This window comes from Callithrix jacchus, chromosome 16 (assembly GCF_049354715.1).
Source record: "Callithrix jacchus isolate 240 chromosome 16, calJac240_pri, whole genome shotgun sequence".
NCBI lineage: Eukaryota > Metazoa > Chordata > Mammalia > Primates > Cebidae > Callithrix > Callithrix jacchus.
Genome location: NC_133517.1, coordinates 71,262,522 through 71,279,949, shown reverse-complemented (window position 1 = coordinate 71,279,949; position 17,428 = coordinate 71,262,522).

The following is a 17,428-nucleotide window of genomic DNA, read 5'->3' as shown; positions in this document are numbered from 1 at the left end:
GGTGTCAGATTTCTCAGTAGGTTTGCAGAAGTTTGCATAACTGAAGTGTTCATTGGCTTTCTACTGGTCTGAGGATAAAACCTAAGATCTTCATATGGACTTGAAGAGCTTTCTGATCTGTCCTCAGCAATCTTCTCATCTTATTCCTCACCATTCTTTTATTCCAGTCATATTAAATCACCTACAGTGTCTCAGACATATCAGATTCACCTGGGCCTTTGTATATGGGGTTCCCCTTCCACTCATACTAACTTCCCTTGTTCTTTAGAATACAGCTCAGATTCCCTCACCCCCACTATCAACCTATTTTCAACTCTTTCTCCATATCCTTTACCGGGTTTTAACCTTTCCTCTGAGTAGAATGCAGACAGACTGTTGCTTAGTTTTGGCTAGGGAAGCACTGAGTAGCCCCAGAAAGTTAAAGTACATGATGAGTTACTGCGAGGCTTTCCCTTCTAGTGGAAATAGTGTCAAATGAGCATGAATGCCTAAACTGCTGAAATCCCTGTTGCAGCTCCAGATCCTTTTGACTTGTTAACCCAGAGTGAAGGCTCTTGTGCAGGATTTTTCATGGCACTATTCATACTTTGACAGAGGTAAGGGGGTTTGGAAGGTGGGAGAGGCAGAACTTGCAATATATATTGTAAAAAATCATAGCAGCTGGGCACAGTGGCTCATGCCTGTAATCCCAGTACTTTGGGAGGCCAAGGCGGGTGGATCACCTGAGGTCAGGAGTTTAAGAACAGCCTGGGCAGCATCATGAAACCCCGTTTCTACTAAAAATACAAAAATTAGCTGGGCATGGTGGGGCATGCCTATAATCCCAGCTACTTGAGAGGGCTGAGGCAGGAGAATCGCTTGAGTCAGGAGGCAGAGATTGCAGTGAGCTGAGATTGTGCCACTGCACTCCAGCCTTGGCAACAGAGCAAGACTCCGTCTAAAAAAAAAGAAAGAGTGTAGCGGCATTCCTGGCCTCTACCCACCAGATACTAATAGGACCCTCCAACTTGTGACAGCCCAAAATGTCTCCAGACATTCTCAACTATTCCCTGGGGGATAAAATTTGCCTTATGTTGAAAACCACTGTCCTAGTCCACTTTCATGGAACATTGGCAAGACCCTCACTGAGCAGAAGCCTAGCGCCCTCAACATCCATGGGAAGTAAATACTTATGATCTATGGACTCAATGAAGACTTACGGAGGACTGCAGGTGAGCACCACACTCCCTTTGGTGACTTTTCCAGATGATCTGTGATCTGCATTAGTCCAACTGCATAGTCCTTATTTGCTATTTTAAGAGTGGATCCTCCCTTGGTGGGGTGCAGTGGCTCATGCCTATAATCCCAGCATGTTGGGAGGCTGAGGCAGATGGATCACTTTTTAATACAAAAATTAGCCAGGTGTGGTGGTGGGTGACTGTAATCCCAGGTACTCAAGAGAATTGCTTGAACCTGGGAGGTGGAGATTGCAGTGATCTGAACTCACACCACTGCACTCCAGCCTGGGCAACAGAGCCAGACTCCATCTAAAAAAAAGAAGAGTGGATCCTCCCTCATCTCACTGTAACTCAAATCTAATGTAGAATCAAGAGATTAGATGATTTTCAGTCTATCATTGAAAGTATGAGTGTGTCTTCTAGACTCAAAATACTACAGAGTAACAGACAATTATTTATGTTTTTATTTAAGATTTTTATGTCTCCCATCCAGGATCTAGAAGAAGCTTTGCAAGGATTAGATAATTCAGTAATGTTTATCAATGCAAAGTTGGAAGTCGAAAGAGAATTTGGAAGCTTTGATCATCAGGAAACAAGATGGAGCTAACTAACCCAATGGAAGAGAAAAGCCACTTTTCTGTAAAGTGTAAGGTGTGGTATCCAAGGCTATTCTCTGGAGACATCCATAGGCTTCACCTGGGAGTTGTAAGAAATGCAAAATCTCAACCCCATCCCAGACCCTCTCAATCAAAAGCTGTATTTTAAGAGATGTCCTGTGCACATTAAGCTTTAAGAGGCATGATTTTAGAGGATAGCCTTTGTATCCCTGGGATCAAGTTTCAAGTCTTGCACTTATCAGCTATACACACTTAAGCAAGACATTTAACACTTAAGCAAGACATTTAACATTTCTGAGTCTCACAGCTTCTAATCTGTAAAACAGGCATTGTCATAGACACCAGCTACTAGAGTTGTGAAGTTCAAATGAACAAAAAAGAATTTTGGGCATCAATCATGGTGCCTGACTTTATACAGTAAGAGTTCACTTGTTTGATGCTATTATTTTCTGAAATTTCTGTCTCTTCATTCAGGAAAAATTGTTGGTTGGACAACGGACAATCAATCACCTCCTATCAAATCCATAATTTGAAGATTAAGTCATCTACTTTGCATTCAGATGTTGATAATTGTCAATCCAGCCTAGGTTAAAACAAGTTTTCAACCTTTTACAAATGTGTGTGTGTGTGTGTGTGTGTGTGTGTGTGTGTGTGTTCTAAGTATTGTGAATCTTAGGGACAAAACATTATAATAAGGTTAATGAGAAAAGGAGCAACACAAATCTGTTTTCATTAATCTTAACAGAGCTTAAATCACAGCACAGGAGGAAACAGCTGCTCTGGAAGGCAGCCTAGGAGCAGATCAGTAGAAGCTGATTATCTATTAATGAGAGGGCTTTGGTGGGGAGCCCTGGTGGAAAACCCACCAGACTCAATTCTGCAAGCCATTTGCTGAAGAGGTAGTGTATGTGAATTGCTTGATTGATGTAAAAAATTCAAAACAGATTCTTCTCAGCAGCCTGGGGGCTGTCATACACCACTGATCTCTTATCTGTTTATGTTAAGGAAACGGCATCCATCAGTAAGTAAGTGTGTGTAGTATTTAATTAAACTCATTGCTGAGCTGTGTGTGTGTGGCTGGTCCTCATTTGGGGATTATTGGACTGTCGCATTTTGCCTTTTTCCTCATTTCTCCTTCTTCTGGTACTTCCCCCACCAGCTCAGAACTGCAGGAACGTTATGTTATATAGAGCATCATGGCAAGTACTTTAGTATTTTTTTACTGCACACATTTTTTAGAGAAGGAAACTGAGGCTCAGAGAGCTGATGTCACTTGTCCAACGTCGTCTAGCTCAGAGCTATTATTTAAACTTATGTTCTGGGTGGCTTCACAGCCTAAGCTTGTAACCACTTATGCAATATGTGTATAAAGTAAAAACTATGTATATTGCAGTGGTTCTCAAAGTTTGTCCCCAGACCAGAAGCATCAGCATTGCCTGGGGACTTCTTAGAAATAAAAATTTGGGGGCCCTGCCACAGACCCATCAGAAACTTTGGAATGCAGCCCAGGCAGACTTCTGAGTGATTCAAATGGATGCTAAATCTCGAGAGCCATTGGTATTTAGTTTGTAGGCTAGGTACCAAGAATTTAAAAAGAAAAAAAAATAGGTTAACTTTGGGGAGTTCAGAGTCTAGCAAAGAGGACTAAAGATAATTATAATAATATTTTATTAGTGTATTATAAGTGCAATGGGAGTGTACACACAAAAAATTAGGAAAGTGCAGATTAAGATAGCTAGCCTGGATGGGGCAAGGGAAAGCTTATTGGAAAAAGTCATGCTTAAACTGAATCTTAAACCATGAATAGTCTCTGGCTGCAGTGAAATGAGAGACTATTTTAGGCAGGGGGACATCACAAACAGAAGATGAGATGAATGTGAATACTGTCTATGAAACAGCAGTCATTCTGAGGATGATGGAGCAGGAAGTATAGTGAAAGAATCAGTGGTGAGTTCATGCAGCGGGAAGTGAGCTGGCTTCTGTCACTCTGCAATTTGACCCCCACCTGCTGAAGCTCAGGAGTTCGGCTTCTTGAAGCCCTGATTTGGATATTTTACAGTCATTTGTCAATTTATGGCATTTATGACTGCCCTATGGTTCCAGATGAGGGGCACCACATACCACAAAGCCTTGTTCTTCGTGATCTACTGAGCACCCCGTAATTCATGCATTTATTTATACTACCCACTCATTTCTCCTTTCTCATGAAGTCACCCATGCCACTGACATTAGCTAGCAGACATCAAGCTGTCTAGTGGATAAAATGTGTTTTGACAAGGGCTCAGTGACTAGGGATGTAACTCATAGTTTATATCGTAAATTTAAACTCAATTATATGTTTTCCCAGGTAATCTATCAGTGAATAATATACCCACATCAAAGGACTTTGGCCTATGAGTTTTGTTTATTTTCCAGACAAGTATTTTAGCATGGGTGTGAGTGACATTTGAGGACTTAAAATAATGGATCTACATTCTCTTTGGCATGGTGGAAAGAATGTGGAATTGGGAATGAGAGACTGGGTTTCTGGCTCCAACTCTGTGCTTTAGAACTGTGCCCACTAAATGACATTGGAAGGCCTATTTATTTAATCCTGTGAAGCTTCGTTTTATAAAAATCTGTATTGGCTCTCCAAAATGTGCCTAGAAGTTGCTACAATTCTCAGAATGTCTGAGAAGCTCCCCAGCAGTCTCAGTCTGCAGCCATGAAGCGAATAACTCTCAGCAATTTTCTAGGAAGCTGCTTTGATACTCACATGTGCATGTTCATCTGGCAGCCACCACCTCCAGAGAATAAAGCTTCTGATTTAATTCCTCTTTCCAGACCCCACAGATGTTCCTCTTTTTGGCAAAATCTAATCCAGTTCTAAACATGGAAGGTGATTTTGAGAAATGTAGTTGCCAACCTTAGCAGGACATGGTGGTGGCACCCAGTGGTAACAGACATCTCAGCCCACTTTCCAATACATAGGAGCCAAATGATCTTCTTTAAATCCCAAAACAGAGTATTTCACAACCAGGCTTCAAATGACTCAATGGCTTCCCATTTCTCTTAGGATAAAACCCAAATTCATCTGGATGGCATGCAAAGCTCACTCGATTCTGTCCTGTCTATCTCTTCAACTTCATCTAATTCTGGCTTTCCCTTTCATCATTGTATACAGCCAAACTAGTTTTTATTCTGCTTTTTCTTTTTAACATGCCAAACATTTTATCACCTCAAAATTCGTATGGTTACTGTTCCTTCTGTCTAGAATAGCTTCCACCTTGATTTTTCTTTTCCTTTTATCTCAACACTCTCAGGAGTCCTCTCCCAGTTTCCTTCTGTCACCCGTTTTGTTTTCTTCAGTGCATTTATTGCAATCTGCTCTTTTTGTGTGTTTACTTATTACCTGTCTTACTGGAATAAGCTCAGTGAAAGCTGGGACTATATTTTTCCATTGCACCCCTAGTTCTCTGTCATGGCTTAGTTACCAGTTCACCTCTTGGAACATTGATCATCATAGGCTGAATTCGCTGTTTCAGATAATCAGGGGGCATCAGTTTTTTTAGTGCCCAAGTGCCTATAGTTATTGTACTAGCCTTAATGAAAGTACAAAGGAGATGACAGCAATGCTTAAACAGTTTTAGTATAGCTCAAGAAAAGAATCCTAATAAAACCAAAATTCTACAGCTTTCTACTCCTGGTGTTCTACAACCTCTCTTTCCTCTTACCACCTGGAATAGTCAGAAATCTCGTGTTAATTTGTAAACCCTAATGTTATGTCTGAAGGAAAGGACTGTGGACTGAAAGGAGAAGATAAATACCAATAATAATTAACAAATGTCGAATAACTATCATATGCCAACAATATGCTAAATTATTTATGAAACTCACAATATTGCATGGAAAATAATTATCTCAGTTTTCTAAATTATGATTTTAAAAATAATTTTCTAATAATTAAAAAAATTATATGTATACAAATTAATAACTTGACCAAAATCACTGAGGTTATTTGTGTTTAAACTAGGGTTTAAATCTTGGTCAGTTTGGTTTTAATGCCCAAATTTACTTCCCTGTTTCTGCAGTATTCTAGGTCTCTTTTGATTTTATAATAGATTGTGTTTATGATAATATTATTTATCTCACCATGCATTCACATTCTTTGTCCTTTTACTCTGGGTTAAGCTGTGAGACTGGCTTTAGCCAATAGAATGAGGTAGGAGTTCTAGATCTAAGCCTAGGCCTTCAGAGACTCACATAAGTATGCTCACTCTCTTATTTGTCTGCCTGGACTAGTTCTTCGGTTTAGAAGAAAATGAGAGACACATGGGGAAGAACCATCCTGAACTAGACCCACCCATGCTTATCCAACACCCCCAAAGGCTATACACATGTGAGAGCTCATCCAAGTACAGCAGAACATCCCAGCTGAGCCCAGCCAAGATCAATCAAGCCTCAGCAAGCCAAACACAGTCAGTAAGCCCAACCAAGGCCTGCAGAGCAGTCTAGCTGAGCCCAGCCTGGATGAGTCAATTTCTAGCTGATTCATACACTCAAAAAAAAGGGATAAATGATTGCCATTTTAACCATAGTATGCTGGGGTTGTTTCTTTCACAGTAATAGCAAATCGATACAGACACTAATTAGCTCTGCAAATGTGCTTAAAAATAATGCTCACAACCATTTATTAAGACTTCATGTATGAGACACAGGGCAGAGCACTTTGCATTCATCATCCCTTTAGAACTTTTTCAAAAACTCTCTGAGGGTTTCACAGACGGAAAAATTAGATGACATAACTTACTCACGTTTACACAGCTTGTATAAGTGGCAGAGCTGGAATTTAAACCTAAGTCTGTCTGGTTTCAAAGTTATTCTTTTTTGTTTTACCAAGTTAACTTTATTCATCATCTAGACCTAGAAAATAATCAGCTGCGTGAATAAGACTGCGTTCTCTGGGTCCATTCTCTTCAACTACCAACTAGAGGGAACTAAAAATCTTTTTTTCTTCTTACCTTCTTTGGTTCTATATTCCTACATAGAACCAAAGGCAGTCGGAGGGCAGCTATGGCAGGTATGCACCTAAAGTATGTATGCAGTTTGATGATAACAGTGATGATGACAACGACAGTACATAGCACAGCGATGAAAGCATGGACATACTTTACCAAGAAACAGAACTAAGATGATTGTTGTGACTGTAAAAATTAGCTCTGAAAACTTGCAGGTAAAATAGAGGAATAAATCTGGATCACACAATCTTTCTTCCTAATGCAATAAAAAAAAATCGTGTCAGCCAAAAGTTCACCAGTATCAAATAAGCAAGAAACTAGATATAACGTGAGACTCCAAATAGCAGATTTCAAGATCTCAGCAGAGGCGCATGCCCTTATCACTCTTTTGCTCTCTCTCTCCTCTCTCTATATGTAAATACATACACAAAGGACATCTCTCTCTATATAACTCATACACATAAACTATCGCATATGTGCCATTACATGTATATATATTCACATACATATTCCATGTAAAATACAGATTCAATCATTAAGAGTTCACATATGACTAAAAGAATAATATGAAACAGGGGATAGGTGGCAAAATGATACCACTGTAGAACTAATATGTAAATTAGGAACAACAAGAAACAGAGGAGACATATCAGGAAATTGAAATTAGTTAAAAAGAAAGCTTTGTGATATCTTAGGGACTGTCAATAAAAGGGATCTTAAAAAATAAAAGTCAGAGACTTGACAATAGATAGTGTGGTTACATCCAACAGACCTCCTAGGCACCCTAGGCATAAAGAGAAAGTTGCTTTTAAGGAGGAAAATCAAATTTACCTCAAAGTTCTCTGTAGCACCAATTATGCCAGAAGACAATTGAGCTGAGTTTGCACAATTCTAAAAGAAAATTGAGCACAGTCAAAAAGTATATCAGATACAAAGCCACAGGGAGATATTCTCGAATATGAGCCCTTCTTAGCAAAAATAATTGATAAAATCCTGTAAACCAAAAAGGCATGGCAAAGAGAACTAGCAAAGTAGGAAAGAAATATTTGTATGCAGTTCAGAAATACTTTTAGTGTCAGTGCAATTCCTTTCTCTCCTGCTAAATTGGAAAAAGCATTTTAAATATGAAAAATAGTCTATAAGAGAAACATTCTAAAACATACATATTTAAGATAGTTATATAATTTTTATTCTCATACCTATATAAAGAGAGTATCTTGAATACTATGTAATGTCAATTTACATAGTAAATTGTAATGTAAATTGTAAATATGTAATGTTCATATTTATAGGGGCAGTTTTAGATGATTTTATTAACTTGTTATTTGTTGCTGTTTCTCGATTTTTGAAAATAAGTACTTGTAAATATGTAGTGAAGTCAATTCATCATTGTTATGTTTAAAGAGAAGAAGAAAAAATTAGGTCTTAGCTTACTATAAGCCAAGAGATGGTAGAGATGGAGAAATAGAGTGATAAAGGACACTTTCTGTTAGTGTGGCTTGGTAAAAAGAGCATTCTCCTCTATGAGCATCTGTTACCACATAGATATTAGGAAAATCTGATTTCTCTCCTTATAAGCAACTTTCTCTTTGTGCCTGGGTGCCTAGCAGGTCTGTTGCATGTAGCCACACTATCCATTGTCAAGTCTCTAAGAACTTCTCTCTTTATTGACAATCACTTTGATATCACAAAGCTTTCTTTTGTAACTAATTTCAAGTAAGTCTCTTGCTTTATTCTCTATAACTTAGTTCTATCATTGATACGAGTAGGGATCTGTTGCTACCCCAGAGTTGGTTGTAATAATGAAATGAAGCAATGTGATAAGGTCGAGACAATCTTACGAATATGTTCCCTTCTCTTCTCCCCTTCTCCTGACAAACAGGAGTGTTCTGGTTTTCCAAGCAAATCTCGGAGTAAAGGATAGTTAATGGAGGATACAGTGAAGAGAAAATGGAAAATAGCAGGGAGTACAGGCCGACTGTTGTGGTGGAATTGATTGTATATGTTTCATTTCTTCAGAAAAAAATAAGTCCAAATTACTGTTTGCAGGTGTATTATCCCAGTTCCCTTTAATGTGGTCTAGGGAAGGGCTGAAATCTGGACTTGAGAGGTGGCAGATGTCTGCCTGTCCACAGTGATTCAGAAATGAACAAGTGGCATAAGTCAGATGGAACAGAGAGATTCCAAGGTCTGTGAAGGGTCTAAGGAAGAAGATCTTTCTCTTCTGAATCTGAATCTAAGACACTGAAGCCTGGAACCACTCCCTGGTCTAACTTGCCAATCACAGAAAGAGGTCTCCTGAGCATGGAACCAACACAAAACCAATATCAGGAGGAAAGAATTCAACCCGTTGGATCCAGCGGGGCTCAACTACATAAGTTACTTGAGTGAACTAATCCTCTTTTATTTGTGAGAGGCAGGGTTGGTTTAGCTATTTGTAATACAAAGAGTCCTAACTGAACAGATGGGATTGTTTCTCTTTGTCTTCACATTTGTTTGTGTATTTGTTTGTTTGCTTGTTTAGTACAGATACGGAAGTAACTAGTGTGTGAGACCACAGATGAGCAAAAAAGAATATTGAGAAATATTTCTGGACACTATTGGTTTCCAGCATGAAATTGGCTGATGAACTTCAAGAAATATACGCAGATTACTAGCATTATTTTAAAATTAGCTTTAGTGGTACAAATTTTACTTTTTTCTTCACATTTTAGTACCTAGGGCTAAGACCCATGGTTTGTAACTTTGTTGATAAAACATGAAAAAGACCATTTTAAGTGTTTTGCTCATAGCATTCAGTTATTTGGGAAAGCCGTAACTCTTTCCTTGCCTTCCCTGCTGCACAAGCTCCCTTTGTTCAATAAACTCTTGCTCCTAGCCAAGCTCCAATACCATTCACTTCCAGCATTTCCCCATCCATTAATGCCAATGACTAACGTCGACCAAATGGGCTCCCCTCCATGTCCATGGCAACCACTTCTTATGTCTCTCAATACATTTGCTACTTGGCAATACAATAATCTCCCACTAGGCCATAAGCTCCTTGAAGACAGGAATTAACTCACATCATAGTTTTGTTTTTAGCACTTACCACAGACCTGGCATATGGTACGTGTGTTGTATATCTTTTGTTTAACCCCCTTCCTCCCCTCAAATTCACTCTCCCCATTTACTTATGCTATCTTGTTTATTGATGGTTCACACTCAGGTTTGGCTGATGGGACATATAGGCAGGAGATAAAAGGGAGAGAACGTGAGGTTGGGATGTTTTTCCGTTGACTTTTTCTACCAACCCACTGTGGGTTGTGGACCAAGGCCCTGGTGCCCAGTGGAGGAGCAGGTGTCCCTGACAACCCAAACATTTTGGAAAGTATCTAAGAACCTACCAAGAAAACTAGTCTCATTGCTCAAACACAGTAGACAAAGAGCAAGAAAAGTAGCTTAAAAACAGTTTAGAGACAGGAAGTAGTGCAGATCTCTAGAGCTGTCCTGCTGTAGTCCAGGAGTACCCTGTATGTAAGTTTTAATAAACTCATCTACTTGTCAAGCTGGACTTGTCCAAGTCATTCTTTGTTCTCTCAGCACCTTCTTAGTTTGGGGGTGGGGAGCATTACAGTCCCAAGATTTTCTTGTAACAATTGGTGTCATGAATAGGATCCAAGAGTCCAAAGGATGAGTCAGGAGCAGGTATGTGCAGGGGAAATCCGGGGTGGTTTGCAACATGCATGAGGGGCGGAGTTGCCCGACTGCTCAACCTTTGTGGGCCACCACATGAATATGAGGATGCTAACAAAACTAGCGGGAACTGAGTACATATTGCAAGAAGCTAAGATATTAAAATGCAGTAAGGATAGCAAATATGCAGCTGTTGCAATAAAGCTAGCTCTGAAATATTTTTAGAGCAGGAAAGGAAGACAAGGTAGAAACTCCTCCCTAAGTTCAAAGGCATGCCAGCTTTTCTAGAACTCCAGCTGGTTGTATATTATGACCTGTTCTTGTGCAAATTTAAAAACTGATGGACAAATTATGACGAAAAGTTTCAGAACTCAAGTGGTTAACTTGCAACTACAGCATTAAGTAGAGTCTTATAACCGTCTCTTATCTATTTCTATTTCTCTTTCCTTTTCCACCTGCTTTGAACCTGCTGGTTACTAAGCTACCAATGTTGAGATAAAACTCACTAATTGAAAGATACTTGGAGATTTTGTTTTTCTTATGTAGGTCAACCAGTTGTAGCTAAAATATAAATATTAAAAGCTCATTTGAAACTGAAAAGGAGGTAAAGAGGTTTTTTAAAATAAAACTGTTACAGAAACTGTTTGCCCAAAATTTTGGTCCACAACCTTCGTTGGATTAACTATTAAGGAAAAGTTTAGCCATATGAACAGGTCCCAGCTTTGTCAAATATAATTTGGATCCAGCTGTCTTTTGTAAAATAATGAGTTTTAATGCTGCTTTATGGATAAAATTCTGAAGTAAAAGCTGTTGGGTCTTTTTGTGTGCTTACACATGTTTAAATGTGTTTATGCACACTTATATGTACTATGTTATGTATTGTGTCCAGCATGCTACCAAATTGGCTTGTAAGAAAATGAGAACTTATAAATGAAATAAGTCTAAATGCTTTTGAGGTACACATGAATTTAGTAAGTGTTAATAAATAAGCTAGCTTTAAAATTATTGGTAAGCTAAAAAGAAAAATATCTTCAGAAGTGTCAGATACATTTTTGTCTGGGTTTACTCATTAGATAAGTTTTATATTTGCCTCTGATAGATATTTTAAGATGTCAGAGTTTGACATAAAGTTTGTAAGACTGTAAATGTAGCCCAAACCAGAATGATCTTTGTTTGTGTGATTTTTTAATAAACAACACTCATTTGATATTGTTGGTTTAATAAAAATAGCTAAATTTTCTGAGTTATTGGCAAAACACATGTCCATGTGTTTAACTTTAAGGTTCTTGCTTAAACATTCTAATATTCACAGCCTATAAAAATAATTAATAAAAACTAACTTAAAATAATTTGTCTTGGTTCTTGAGTAATCTAGATAAGCTGCTAAAAATAATTAAGTAAATGTAAATAAATGTTTATAAATAAACATTTTGTGTGATTTAAAATCTTAAAATTATTTTAGGTACTCACTGAATGTCTGGGTCATTTCCAAATTTAAAAAAGGTAGTAATATAGGATATTGGTCATACTTCAGGGCTCAGTAATAGAAAATAAAATCTATGATATGGGAAAGCATTGATGGACCTCAGTGAGCTAGATAAAATACAGACTGAGTCCAAAAGTAATCAAAACCAAAAAAGGGACAGGCCGTATAGACACCTGTATGTGCCCCAGCTCACACCAGTAATAAGCTTGAAGTGATACTACCTTCCAAGGGAATACTCTGAAATCAAACAATCTGAAAATTACATAAGGTACAAATAGGCTGTCCATAAGCCCCTCCAATAGCCCTTTAGGGGCTGTGAAGAAGCCAGATGGCACCCGGAGAATGATGGTAGACTGCTATGAGCTAAACAAAGTGGGCCCCACTGTACATGCAGCTGTACCTAATATTGCTCAACTTTTGGAGCAAGTGGTCCTTAAGCTGGGCAATGTCCATGCTGTGATTGACTTGGTCAATGCCTTTCCTAGTATTCTTTCAGTAGAATATTCACAAAACCACTTTGCCTTCACTTAGGACTCTGCAGGTGCTTCACGTGGGTACCTGCACAGCTGCACCATTTGTCACAATGTGATTGCACAGGACCTGCCTAAACTCTCTTTACCTGCCTCAGTTTCTCTGTTTCACTATATTATTGACAACATGCTAACTTCAGACTCCCTTATAGATCTGGAGACTGCTCTACAAACCGTCTTGGATGGCCTAAAGGACAGACAATAAAAAGTCAACTTCAAAAAGATACTAGGGCCCAGCATAACCATCCAATTTTCAGGAGTTACCTGATTGGGTAAGACATAAAAAATACCCAGAGCTCTCAATAAGAAGATAGCACAATAGTCTGTTCCCCAAACAGTAAACACCAGGTTTTCATATGTTTACTGGGCTACTGGAGTATATTCATTCCTCATTTGGCACAAATCCTGCATTTGTTATACACTCTAATAAAAAACAATAAAAATGGGACTGACCACATGGAGAACAAGAGGCATTTGATGAAACAAAGATATTGATAAAACAAGTTCAAGCACTAGAGACCCCATTGTCACAGTACCCTTTTATATTAAAAGTCACTAGAGAGGTCACAAAAATAAACTGGGGTTTATGGCAAAAGCAACCAACCAAATGATACCTGAAGGGTTTTGGTGTTAATTATGAAAGAGAACAGAATCCTACTATAGAGTCCTAGAGAAACAGTTACTGACCATGTACAGGGCATTGTGCCAAGTGGAGGCCATCACAGTAAGAGCTGCTAACCCCATAAAAGGGTGAACAGAAGGCTTCCTAGCTAAGCTTACCTCTGGGTCAGGCACCCTGCACAAATAGCACTCCTTTCTAAAACAAAGGTATTGTCCAGTCCACTAGTCCTTTAAGTCAGGAACTCTAGGAGGATCTCAGACCTGTCTACTTTGAACACATGGAGGGAGCCAACATGGCAGTGGAGTCACCTATGAAGCCCACCACCATATATGAGGGGATCGTGCCAATACCTACTAGAACCTAGTACACTGATGGGCCTAGCAAAGGTATCCAACACCAGGCATCAGAACAAAATATAGACTGGAGCTTCACTTACCATATAACACAACAGGGCAGGCTCATTAAAAAAATGAATGGCCTTTTAAATACCCATTATGTGGTTTTAAATATGTCCTAGAACAGCTCTTTAAGGTCCTGGACTAAAACTCTCCCTGAAACCATACACACTTTAGTCACCCATTATTACAAATGGGATCACTCCCTAGGAATGGTTGTCAAGGCCTGTAAAACAGGCCCTGCAAACTCTCAGGGTTACCTCTGAGACACTGGACTGAACTGAACCTCTGGAGCAGATGGTCAGACTGTGCTTCTCAGAGGATCAATAAATCTGCTAAGTGGAAATGACTGCATGGACCCAAAGTTGAGCTGGAATGTGCCTCTACACCAGATCAGTTTTGTGGCACCAGAGTGCTCAAGGAGACTGCCAGAGGCGACGTGGTTTCAGCTGTGCTCCTCTATAGAGATCCAGAAGGCTTATGATATCAAAACATGGCAGCACCAATACCTGCCGGAGTGGTCATAATGCAGACAGCTTGGGCAAGGCCAAAAACTTAGCAATTGGTTATTGTGCCTCTTTCTAGGGTGGGAAGCCATGTCTGGTACTATAAAGCCAGGCCTGGCCTGAATCCTGTGACGGCCTCCCTAGTAGAACCCATGGGAAAAGATACAATGACAGTAAATGTTAGAAAAACTAGATACACCCATGAGAGTCCTTACTAAACACATGCGTTTATGCCCATAGGCTGTTGTTCCTGCTACCCATGGCAGATGGTAATATCTTTCTGGGCTGGGCTGCAACTACAGCTGCAGTCAGCAACCAGTCTGGTTGTTGAGTATATGAATACGTCCCCCTATCAAATCATAATGGCATGTCTTGGAATATTCTGCCTTTCTCCTGACAGAACTGGAGTGACTGGTTCAGCAGCACTGATAACGCAGTCTGGGTTCGGTGGGGATTCCATCTACTTGGAGGCTCAGTTGGCAACTCAATGGAGACCCAATAACATGTGTCCTTGTAGGTGCTACCTGCTGTGCCTCTATGCCTGATAAAGGGAATAATGTCACAGATGCTTTAAATCCTTTGTCAACTCAGATCCATGATATAGCCCAATTAGGTTTCTTTGACTCATTTTCAAATTGGTTACACACCTTATCTACTCATTGGAGTCATGTCTTGCTAATAGACAGTACAATTGTAGTTAGCATCTGCTTGTTAGGCTGTTATGTGCAATGTAGATGTGGCCTGTATACATAAGCCATGGCTATACATTATGGGCTCATATAGTTCTTTACCTCGTAATTCGCTTAGGGAGAGTTGAACAAGATTCACAACAAAAGAGTAAGAGCTAGGGAATGACAAGCATTGTAGTGTGAAGGGTCCCCTACTGGGTTACTTAAGGGTGTATGTCTGCTGCCTGAACACTGGAGGTTGGGCAGTGAGCTAAGGCCATGGTACCAGGCCAAGGAATGGGTGTCCTTGAGAACCCAAACATCCCAGAGAGTAATCAAGAACATACCAAGAAAAATATTCTTTTGGTCAAACACAGTGGGCAGCGAGTCGGAAAATTATCTTAAAAACAGTTTAGAGACGGAAGGTGGTGTGGATCTCTAGAGCTGTCCTGCATCATCCAGGATTGCCCTGTCTGCAGTCTTAGCAGATGCATCTACTCATGAAGCTGGACTTGTCTGTCATTCCTTGGTCCCTGGGCACTTCTCCAGTTTGGAAGTAAGGGGCGTTAGAGTCCCAAGATTTTCTCACATAACAGATATCTTTTCAGAGTTCCCAGTACAGGTCCCTCCCTTTGGCTCTTCACACCTATGGGTGATAAGGGCTCCCATTTCTAGCTCCAGGTTTTGGTACTATCGTTTGTTGGTTTTCATCAACCCTGGCCACAACTTTATTAAACTCTCTATAAATTGCCTCTTTCTGTAGGCACTAGTTGTACATAGATAGGTAGGTAATCAATGTACATTTTGAAGAATCAGTTCTTGGGTGGATAATAAAAATAGAGATTAAAAGTATGTTTAATTGCCATGAACAGTGTTGTAATGCTCCAGATTTGCTTTCACTGTGTTGTGAGTGTGCCTGGCTGTCTTGAATGAGCACCGTGGAAGATGAATGGTGCATTCACTTGGGCTAAGGAAAAGAAATGTTTGTAAGGGTCCTGAAGTCAGCCAGAGGTCAGGTGCTACAGGTTACATCAAATTTGCTGAGATAATTGTTGGGGATATAAGTCATAAGCAGGAGATAAAGTGTTAAGTGAGGCAGGCCAGAGGCACAAATAACCAAGGTCAAAGCAGACACACTACAGGAAAGGCTTGGATTTAGCCACAGAGAAGAAATAAGTGAGTCAAAGCTTAGAAACAGAATGGGGTTTTCTAGGGCAAGTCTCATAGATGTTGGTTTCCTGTCTCTGCATCCTTTCATGTGCGACTCATGAGATGTGTTTGTGTGTATGTGCATGTGTGCAAGTTTAACAGGTACTTACAGATTTTTCATCACTGATACCAGCAAACTGCATACCAATATAAGTTCTCTCTCTCTCTCTCTCACACACACACACACACACACACACACACTTCTACTCCTGAAGTTCATAGCTGGCACACATCTCTTGCAGTGGCCACAGAGATGCCAGCAGTCGTTTCCAAGAAATGCTCCTCTTGAAATTCCCTTTTTGTGTCTCTTTCATATAAAATAAAGGGAATTTGCATCTATTTCTCTGCTTTTCTCGGCTTACCCAGTGTCTCATGATGATCTGCTTTGCTTTCTGCATCTGAAAGATGCTTTCCTATTTTGTGTTATAGTGTTATCATCAAATAACACAAAAGGCTATTTCCTTTCTGCATCTTTCCTATTTTGCCTCAGGAAATAGCCTTTTGTGTTATTTGACTACTTCCACCTTGGCCAGAGAGCCTGTGTGAAGTGGAATTGACAGGGTTGTGGTATTTTCTGTCATTTCATTATTGAGGGTTTATTTGCCATTAATATCAGCCTCACACTTCTGCAGACCTTCTCAGAGGTGCTCACTTCCTCAGCCACCACCTAATGCTACTCCCCTGATGTTAAGTACTCAACCATAAGCTTGATTTTTAAATAAAAATCATTCATCATACTGCTATTATCTCATAATCACCATAGTCATTCTGGCGCAGAATACCTAACATTAGCCTTTAGTCTGGTAAACCTTGGCAGTTGTGTTTGGTGGAAGTTCTAGTATGTTAATAGCTATGATGGCTGAGTCTAGGTGTTATTTTTCAAGGATCAGATAGATTCCATCTGGGTCATAGATAGGTTATCCCATAAAATCCTTATGCCAACTATTACAATTATAGTTATAATTAAACTTTATAGGTGAGAAAACCAAGGTCAGAGTGGCTGAAAGAATCGCCAATATTACAGAGCTAATAAGTAGCAGAGATGAGGTTGAAACCCTGACCTGGTTCTTGCACCTTTTTACTGCAGTACACTTATTTTGGACTGTAGAGAGCATCTATAAAATCTGGAGAAAAAAGTTGGCATCGAAACACCCGCAATAATAAGGTTGGGTGCCAGAAAGTGAGACTAAGAAAGCACTGGCTGTGATCAGTTTGCAGCGAGCATTTGTAGTGCTTTGTTATAATTAAATACGAAGCTGCAACTTATATTCCACAGGAGCAGAGGTTGAGGAAGGAGCAACCAGTAATCTGAACTGCAAAGATAGGAAGGATAAAACAACCAAAACCTATGACCTTCTCTTTTTAGAGATACAGTAGCTGATGTTATGTGTCACCTAGAGCTCTCCCTTCAGAACCAAATTACCTGTTGCCCTAACTGCTGGGAATGTTGACCACAGACATCTCTCATCAGAGCCTCCCTCTGAGCATTTCCATCAGCGGAAGAGA